Source organism: Propithecus coquereli, unplaced genomic scaffold (assembly GCF_000956105.1).
Source record: "Propithecus coquereli isolate 6110/MARCELLA unplaced genomic scaffold, Pcoq_1.0 Scaffold238, whole genome shotgun sequence".
Lineage (NCBI taxonomy): Eukaryota > Metazoa > Chordata > Mammalia > Primates > Indriidae > Propithecus > Propithecus coquereli.
Window position 1 is genome coordinate 4,357,222 of NW_012147930.1, and position 8,205 is coordinate 4,365,426.

Here is an 8,205-nt window from a genome sequence, read left to right on the forward strand (position 1 = left end):
GCTTCCGCCTCGCTCCCTACTGCAGCGTCCTGGCCCCTGTTGCAACGGTCTTCCATAAACGGTTCTTTGCCACTTCTCCGAAGCCTCTGGTGCAACTTTTCTATTAAAATACAGGACATTGGCTTGTTGGTGTTGCTATTTCTCTTTCTCTGTTTCACAGTCTGCTTACAACCTTACCAGAATGTTAGAGGCAGTCGGTTCCTAAGGTGGGGTTAGGGCGCCAAGTCTGCTGAGGCCACCTGGCCGTCAGTGCAGGCACAGGACGGGCTGCCAGGTGCAGATGGAGCAGGGCGACTCTCAGGACCTGCCCTTCATCTTCGTGTGGAGGGAGGAGGAACGGGATCCTCAGGGGTGGGAGCAAGGGAGTGAGAGACGAAGCGTCCCCCTCAGTCTCAAGCCTTGTCTCGGTGGTAGGTGCCACTTCAGTGGGGTTGGCTGTCACTCTGGGGAAGGAGAGGGCTCCTGCCATGTGACAGGCCCAGCAATTTCACCGTCTGAGGACATGGGCAATGGTCTCAGCCCAGAACATGGGCAAATTTGGGCTATTTTGAGGAACTGGCCCCCAGGGGATGATTTTAGGTTCCAGTGCACTGTTTATTAATGCATCTCCCTTTCCCCACACATGGTCCCACTTACCCCACTACGAAGAGGAGAAAGACGGTGGAGACTGACAGGAGGGACCACATGAGGTGGAGCCTCCACATCCCCCCACCCCCATGTTCATCCCGCTCCTGCTGGGCACAGAGTGGCTCCTAAGCCTGCCCAGAGTTGGTCTGAGGACAGTTTGGGCACAACACAAGGCGATACATGCTAATAACAATCTCTCTGCCACTTTGGCAGCCTCCTGAAGGCCCCGCAAGAAACATTAGGTCCCACGCAACAATCTCATGAGTCCTTGGCCCCGGTGGTCCTAGACACTCATTCAGCATTGAGCTACCTATTGGCCTAGCAAGGAGGTGTTTGTTCCCTCCAGGGAGCCACACGCTGCATGTGAACCATTAACTCAGCGAGAGCCCAACAGGTGTCACCCTGTGAACGACAGAAGGGGAGGTGGTGGCCACATGCAGTGAGATATGTAGACCAGGCTTTCCAGGTGACTTTTAATATTCCCTTGGTCCAGGTAGTTCAGCCTCAGCCAATAGCCCAGGCACCGTGGGGTCCACTGCCTTAGGAGTCATGGAGGAACCAGAGTTTCTTGCTGCCTGGGCTTGGAGGAGCTAGCAAGAGAGTAAGGGGTCCTCATGTGGAGCCCTGTTTTAACCCCAGTTTCACACTAAATTTCTTATCTGCTCTGGTGACAGAGTTGTTTATAGTACCCAGTAGAACTTCACTCCAGCCTGGGATACAGAGAGAGATCCTATGGTCACAAAAAAAGAAAAAAGAAAAAATAGAAAAAAGAACCCAGTAGAAAGTAACCCCACGAAATTATGAAACCTCACGATAAATGACACTTAAATAGGGAAGTCACCTGCTTGTGCGTGGTTGCTGTTGCTACAAGAGACTTGGGACAGAGGACTGCTGTCTGCTCTCTCCAGTCACCCTCCTAGTCTAAGGATCTGTAAGTAACAAGAAAAGCTAAACTTTCACGTTGCAATTTCCTCCTTGAAGCCATGCCCACAGTCTGCCCCTGACTGTGAGGCCACCCCAGAGGGACCAGTAGGTGAATCCCCTGCTGGTGCATGTCTGTCTGGGCTCCGGGTGTTGCCACCAGCTATGTTAATAGCAAAACTCAAAGACTTTTACTCAAACTCATGGGTCCTGCTTGACATGTCCAAGAAAAACTATAATAGCTTCTTAAAACATTCTTTTATTTATATGTATAATAGATATGACATACCTAATAGATACATATATGTATAATATTAATAGAAGTATTTGTTCAGGCCATTGGCCCATTTTTTATTCAGATTACTTATTCTTTGTTATTGAGTTGTTTGAGTCTCTTATGTATTCAGATATTAACTCTTCACCCCATGCATGGTTTGCAAATATTTTCTCTTATTTTCTAGGTTGTCTTTCCACTCAGTGGATTGTTTCCTTTGCTGTGCATAGCTTTATAGTTTCATGCAATCCCACTTGTCTATTTTTCCTTTTATTGCCTGTTCCTTTGGTGTCATATCCAGGAAATAATTGCCCAAGTCAATGTCACAAGCTTTATCCCTGTATGTCCTTTTAAAGTCCTATGCTTTCAGGTCTTAGGTTTAGTTATTCAACCTATTCTGAGTTGATTTTTGTATGTGGTGTGAGATAAAGGTTCAAATTTGAAATATATCAAATCATAAGGTTGTATATATTAGAGAAATATAATTTTCAATTGCTACTCATACCTCAATAAAGCTAGAAATAATAAGCATATTTTTAGCCTTAAATTACCTCCTTATGTATATCTCACAGAGCTGATTTCACTGAAAGCCTGATGAGGTCATTGTCCTCTGTACACTGGCCCAAGGTAGAGCCTCCCCTTCCTATAATTCACGAATCCCTTTCTGAGAGTGGTAATGCCCCTGACCCCTGCAGTGAATTAACTCTTTACTCCATTGGAATTCAGGTCTGACACCAGGGTCTAGACCTACAGAGGGTAGCAGGGTCTATCATCAGAAAATAAGAGGTTTTTATTCCCTGGGGTTATGGAATGAAAGTCCTGTTTGTTTTATTTTCTTGCACATTAAAATGTAAATCTTCAAACAGATGAGAAACAGAAAAATACAGCAGTGTCCTTATTACCACCATCAACTCATAGTACAGACACTACAGTACAGATTCAGACCAGAGTGAGGCTGGGAGAACACAGGAACATCTGAGGGACCTTGAGGGCACAGGCTGTCCTCACCCACCCAGCGACACGTGCACCTTCTCTGACTGAGCGGGTTAGAGGAGGCTTGTTGGTGTCTGAGCCTCCTCCCACAGCCCTGGAAACACTGCTGACTCCTCACTCCACACACTCATCTCCTGCTCTCCCTGCTCCAGGTGACCCCAGCATGAGGACCCTCGCCCTCCTCGCTGCCCTTCTCCTGGTGACCCTCCAGGCCCAGGTTGGGCCCCTGCAAGAGAGAGATGAGGAGATTCCACCCCAGGAGCTGCCTTGGGCAGAGGACAGGGACGTGGCCATTTCCATCACACGGGATGAAAACTCCATTCCTCAAGCTCCAAGTGAGAGACACCAATATGGCAGAGCTCCAAGGTCTAGAGCAGAGGGACAGGAGACAGGCTCTGGAATGAGCTTTGCAAGGGTCTGTGTCACACAGGTGACTTTATTTAACATCGACGGGAGTTGAGTTTCTTATCTATACATTCAACACAGAGACCCCAACAAATTTAAGAGATCTTCTTTCTCCCAAGTCTTTTGATTCCAAGATGGCCTGCGACATGTGTTAGGTTGAAGATATAGAGAGACCTACTGACTAGTGCTTTATGGATTTAAAAGAGTAGATTTACTTACAGGGAGAAGATTTGACTCTACTTATAGAGGAGCTTTTAGAAATTGTAGACTGGCCTGGGGTGTGGTCAGACGCATGTGTGATGTGGGCAAAAACACAGAAAAGTAACAACTACTGAGAATGTGTGTGTAACCCTGCGTGTGACCCACTCTGCTGTGTGTATTTATTCCTGTTGATTGAGGCTGTTCACACCCCCAACTGTAATGTAGCCAGCATGACACATAAGCCAGCATGTAACTTCTCCAGAATTCCCTTAAACAGCACTGTTGACCCTGGGACTCAATTTCTGATGCTCTCTGTGTGTCCACATTCCTAGCGAGGAGCATGGCCTGCGCTTGCAGATCATTCTGCTTTCCTGGGGAGCATGGCAGCGGGACCTGTCCCCCCATTGGTGTTAACGTCTATCGCTGCCGCCGCCGCCTCTGATTGTACAGAATAGCAGAAAAGGGGCTCATACTTTGCTTGGAGAGCTAAACGATGTTGCTGTCACTCCTCTACCTTATCCTCAATTTGCTTTCCCCATTCCAAATAAAGTCCTTGTTGCAGGATTTCTGTGTTTGCATGTCTGTAATGTTTGTTATGTGTCTGAGTCAAGACACTCTGGAATGCAAGTACCAGAATCTTAAATCACACTTTTTGAGCAAGAAACAGTTTCAATTTCTAAGAATTTCAGTGAGAAACTGTCGCTTGAGAGACAAGTTGATATGAAAGCTGATATGATGCTGCCGATCTCTGATCTACATCTCTGACTTTTCACTGTGACCCATTTAGAGTGGATTCACTCCCAAAGACACCTCCCATGCATTAGGCAAACAATCGTCGCCAGACTAAAGTGCACTCAGTCGTAGCATCACTAATTCCGAGGAGATACCACACCCTGTTTTCCCAAGCGTTGGAGTTTTATCCAAAAGACCACATTCACATATCTGCCTTTTAAGGTGTGGGGTTGCATCAGCTCCATGGAAACAACTGTCATAAAGATTGTAATGGGTAATTAACAAATGAGTGAGGAGTGGAACAGAAAGCACAGGAGCACCACCCGACAGCATCTCCTTATCAACGTTATCCGGCCACGTCAACAAACATCAGGATTTCACATACGTGAAGCTGGTTTTCACACACGCAAAATGCACACGCCCAATTCGTGAACTCTTCTTTGTCACATGCCCTCTCCTGGGTGCGTTAAAACTGCAGAGAAGCTGATTCTGCCTGTAAAATACAGCTTCCAAGGATAGCGGGAAAAGCGAGGTGAGGGAGAGCATTTCTCCAGGAACCTGAGTCCCCGTTGGTGCTGCAGTGCTGAGGTTCCAATACCCAAATAGTCCTGCACATCTGTGAGGAAAAGGCAGGACAGTGGGTCTGGAGAAGAGACAGCAGCAGAAGCCCTCTCAGATCCTCAGATATGTGCTGGGACACCTGGAGACCCCTCTGCTGCTCTGCCTGCCACTGCCCACCCCAACATACGCACCACATTTGGGGTTTGTGTCCATATGAGCTTTTCCTCCTCCCCCCATACAGCAGGACACACTCACTGCCCAAACCTGGTGTCTCTGTGGGGCCAGTCTGACACCTAAGTGGGCTGTGACTCTTCCTCCTGTCTGTGGTGTTTTTCTCTGCCTCAGACATAGCTGATCCTTGAACACTCATCCAATGTGTCCTACGAATGGCCTATCAGATCCTGACCACAGAGCCCGGGGAGGAGTTCAGTATGAGCCTCTAAATTGCCTCTGCATATAGTGGTTCTAGTTTGTGATTCCACAACACATGTTCAGAAAAAGTATATGTCTCCTCAAGTCATGGCTATTCAGGGTGGTCACCGATGGAATACCCCAAAGAGTCCATGCATGACAGAGAAACCAATTTGTAATGAAAGGGGCCGTGTTTCAAGTCGGTTAATCATCATTCTCACCAAAAACACTACGAAGGTCCCAGATACTGCTGAAACCACAAACACCAACAAAAAATTCCCAGACCCAGGAGAAGGGAGCCAGTGTTCTCCATGTCCACTCCATGCAGATTCTGAGCAGGTCTCAGCCCCAGATGGAGGGTCTGCCTGTGCGAAGACACAGCCTAGGGGTCCAGGCACCCCACTGAGACCCCACACGGCTGGGGAACTCAACACACACCTCAGAGAGGACAGAGTGTGTATGTGTTTGACAAGGAAATGGTCTCAGCTCTTCCCTCTCTGTAGAAGGTGAAGGTCAAGTATTTCGATTTGGGGTGTGACAGCCAGGCAGCCTTCTTTGGCTTCCTGCACCTGCCAAGGACTTGAAATCGTGAGGTCTCTGAGCTAAATCTCTGTATTTTTCCTAACTGTTGCCTGGGCCAGGAGGACCCTATCTCAGGGCATGTGCACTTCACGCAGAAGGACACCTGGCTCCCTCCCCCAGCTCCCGAGGTCTTGGCTAAAATTTCAGTTTGTCCCTGAGGTTTTTCCTGATTTCTCAATTGCAAATTGCAACTAGTTCCCCCAGGGAACCTCAATGCCCCTTCTTTTCTCAATTTGTAACTGTAGAATTTCAAACCATTTCACATTCTATACATTTGACTACTTGCTTTCTGTGACATTTGTCTCCATACTCTATGAGGTAAGCTGCAGGTTTTCCTTGTCCTTGTACCACAGTGCCAAGATGATTGCCTAACACATATTAGGTGATCAATAATTTCATTTTCATTCAATTGATTAATTACATCAAACATCATAAGACAGAAAATTACGTTATTATTACTAAACTGCACAGAAAACATCCGACACCCACAGAGGTAAAGCAGTCCATGTGTCTACTTCATGTGACAGCTACCTGTAAAATAGTAATAAAAATCATTGCAGACTATATTATAGGAGAATATCATGGGTAAAATAGGGAAGAATTAGGACTTTAGAAAGTAGAAGTGGCTGCAGTGAATTTTATGGTGAATCTTAAAACGCAACATACAAGAAATTTAAAACTTGGATACATTCAAGGAAGGGGCACAGCGTCATTTTATGTAGAGAAAACGGTTTCAGGACAGGAAGTATGCGGGGATAAGGTCTAACTCCACTGGATTTGGAGGGACTGATGTGAGAGACAAGAATGACACAGACTCCAAGCTGGGGCAGATGAACCATGGAACGTCCCTGTCCGTGCTGTGCGATAAAGGCGAAAGCCTCACATTGACTCCCACGAGTGCATTTACAGAAGCATGTCCTTGGCAGAGGCTGTGATGCCCACAGACGACCCTCACTTAGCCAGTGTGCTGACCACCAGCAGCTGTCAAGTTCCGGCCTCAGGACTACCAAATAACGGTCACCGCTTGCAGCATCTAGCACTCTAGATTTCAGAAAACTTAGAGGAAGGAATAAAGTTGTGGTTAAATACATGGGATTTGCCATCAGCCTTGTTGCTTGATCTTTTTTGACTTTGAGTATGGGAATGAACCTGTTTAAGATTTATTTTCCGACCTGTAGAAAAACTGGTTAATGACAGCAGGTACATAATAGAGTTAACGTGAAAATTATTTATCATGTTGGATGAAAAGTTCTTGGTAATTGATCAACATTAGCCCATGTGCATACAGTAAATGTTTTTATATATCCTGAGAAGACTTCCTGGCATACAGCAGTTATCCATTTAACGCCACTTCTATGTAGTCACACAAGGATGTCTTCCTCCCACCATGAATGGTCGGGATACACTTGTGTTCTCATTTTACAGGAGACGATACTGAACTCCGTAGGGTTTGAGTGTTGCATCCGGGGGTAAAAGGCTAGCATTCTAGAGAGCTAGACTGGAAACCCAGGCTTCCTCTTTTCAAGCGACTCCAGCAATTTATGGCATTGTGAAGTTCGGGTGGATGAAAGACCACAATATAGGAAGTGTCCAACGTTAGTGCATAACTCCAATCAAGTGACACGGTGGAGCAGTCAAGGCTTCATGTCTTCCTTGAAGGAAGAACAGGATTGGGACGAGAGAGAGATCAGACCACAAATTCCAAGAGTGGAGAATGGTGTGAAGAAGGAAAGGGTGAGAAACTTCGAATAGGACCACGTGTGGGTCATGCAGACTACAGGATGGGGAATGGCAAGTGAGTTGGGAATGCAAATCGGGGCTGGGAAGTTTCCTGGAGATGTCACAGACACTCCTTGTCATTCTGAACATGAGGACTTAGCAACGGGAGCGGTGTAGTGGAGACGGAGCTGCCAAGCGAATCCAGGACTTCCGAACCTGAGCCCAGATCTTATCTTTGTCCCTCCACGTGCCCAAGGTCTGTAAGGCTTCAAAGCCACACCGTGGATGCCTTAACGTGGGACAGGGGTGCATCTCTGCGGATAGTCACATTTCAAGGCAATGGCTCCACCTCACATTTATTCTTTATTTTCTTGGCCCACCGCAAGAGCTGCTTATTTAGGGTAGAAAATGTCTTGTAGGTCTTCAGTAAACACAGAGGAGGTGCACTTCAGTCATCAGTGTTGGGTGTTGCTCGAGGCTGAGTGACTTGCTGTGGATGTTTGGTGACCTTCACACATCCCCCCGCATCTCTGTCGTAGGGTTTGCATCTCTCACTGCCCAACCTAGACTATAGTAGCAAAAGCCAAATGCGATGCTGCCAGCCAGCCTTTATCAACCCTGAGTGCAAAAGGATGTTGTCCTATCTCTCATCTGCCCCTTCCCCTTGAATTGAGAGATGCTTCTGAGCATATCAGCCTGGAATTCTATCCCATCTTTCCCTCTGGTGACATCAATTTCTCTAAATCCGTGGCATTAGATCCTCACCCTGCATATCTCCT